This window comes from Pteropus alecto, unplaced genomic scaffold, assembly GCF_000325575.1.
Source record: "Pteropus alecto unplaced genomic scaffold, ASM32557v1 scaffold106, whole genome shotgun sequence".
Classification (NCBI taxonomy): Eukaryota; Metazoa; Chordata; class Mammalia; order Chiroptera; family Pteropodidae; genus Pteropus; species Pteropus alecto.
In genome coordinates, this window is record NW_006442103.1 from 724,996 (window position 1) to 726,903 (window position 1,908).

The following is a 1,908-nucleotide window of genomic DNA, read 5'->3' on the forward strand; positions in this document are numbered from 1 at the left end:
GCTCTTCGGTTCGGAGATCGATGGTCTACACCCGCTGTGGCACTGCAACTCATGACCGTCTGAGCAGCCTCTGGAGTGAAGAAGGTACCCTAGCCTGACCCCACTTTCTCACTTGTGGAGCTTGGGCGCCACCAGGGTGGTGTCCACATGCATGCCCGTTGCCTGGGGCGGGGTGGGGAGGGGTCTCGGGCACACTGCACAGTCTAGAATTATTTATATTAATTAAAAAACCTGGACATAACCCAAATATTCAACAAAAGAACAACACAACGGGATACTACACAGCTATTAATAAAGACAAATTGTAGCCTTAATTTTTCCAAAGCTTAGAAATGATTTGGGATTGAAGCAAATAATAAAAAGGAATATTTATACAGGGTTTTTTTCCTAACTCAAAATCAGCACTGTTATGTCTTCCTAATAAAGAAGATGTAAAACACTCCTACAAGGACAAGGTATTCTTGAAAATAGTATGCAGTGCCCAGTGGATACTCTATCACAACTGCATTTTTCCCCTTGATGGTTTTCAACATGACATATGTGCTTGGAAAGGGCTTTTTTTGTATTCCCGGTAAGTCATTTTTTACTTGGCCTCTTAGCTATATTATTTCTTCTCCCCCTCCCCTACCCTGAAAGAGCATTAAGAACTGATAGAATCCACATACTATACTGGGAAGGGGTCTCGACAAGGTGAACCATGAGAGAGGAAAAGTGATTTTCCAAAGGAAGTGGGGAAGGAGTTAACTTGGTAATTTCCAAGGTCCCATTCATGTTTTTTTAAATTGTGGTCAAATATACATAATGTAAAATTTATTATCTAAACCTTTCTCGATGTGCAATTTAGTGGCATTGATTACATTCCTGTAGTGCAATTAGCACCATTACCCATCCACAGAAGTTTTCTACCATCTCAAACTGAAACTGTATCTTTTTTTTCCCAACAAAGTAAAAAGGGGGCTTTATTTGCGGGAGCCGGGAGTCTAATCCCATGTCGTCATCGGACTCCTCCAACTCCTCCAACTCCTCCTTCTTCTCGTCTTTCTTCTCCTCTGCTGCTGGGGCGGAACCAGCAGCAGGAGCCGCAGACAGGGAGCAGGACGGCGGGGCGGGGCGAGTCCGCCACAGCCCCACTGGCGGGAACCCGCCAGCTTGCCAATACCCTGGGAGATGACGTCTTGGGTGTTTTTTCTGTTCAGCTCACTGATGACCTTGTTGAGCCAGTCCTCGTTCGCCTTGATGCCCACACTGTCCAGTATCTTCTTGATGACTGTGGCGTGCTGGGGGAGGCATTGCTCCGGGCACAGCCAGCAGGTAGGAGGCAACATAGCTAATCTCCAGTCTCTGAGGTGGCAGAGTGGCCTCCCCAGGAGACCTCTGTAGTGTCAGGAGAGAAAGCTGAAACTCTGTATCCTTTAAACGACAACTCCCTATTCTTTCCATCCTCCAGCCCCTGGTAACCACCATTCCACTTTCCTTTTTTTATGAATTTGATTCTTCTAGAAACCTCTTATAGTGAAATCATTCAATATTTGTCCTTTTGTATCTGGCTTATTTCACTTAACATAAAGATCCATGTTCAGAATTCCAGGTTTAACATCTATCAGAATGTCAGTCGTTTTTAAGGCTGAATAATATTCAATTATATGTATATACCCTAAATTATTTACCCTTTGACTTTTTCTTTTTGGTGGACATTTGGGTTGTTTCTACCTTTTGGTCATTGAGAATAATGCTGCTATGAACATTGGTGTACAAATAGCTGTTTGAGTCTCTGCTTTCAATGCTTTGGAGTATATACCTAGAAGCAGCATTGCCGGGTCATATGGCAATTCTGTGCTTAATATTGTCTTGCACAGTATCTGCACCATTTTACATTTCCACCAGCAATACACTATAGTTCTCTACATT

General features: G+C 43.5%; 1 pseudogene; it reads right to left on the bottom strand.

Annotated features, from left to right (window-relative positions):
* Positions 1–840: 840 nt before the first annotated feature.
* LOC102897709 lies at positions 841–1,440 on the bottom strand (annotated as a pseudogene).
* Between the last annotated feature and the right edge of the window lie 468 nt (positions 1,441–1,908).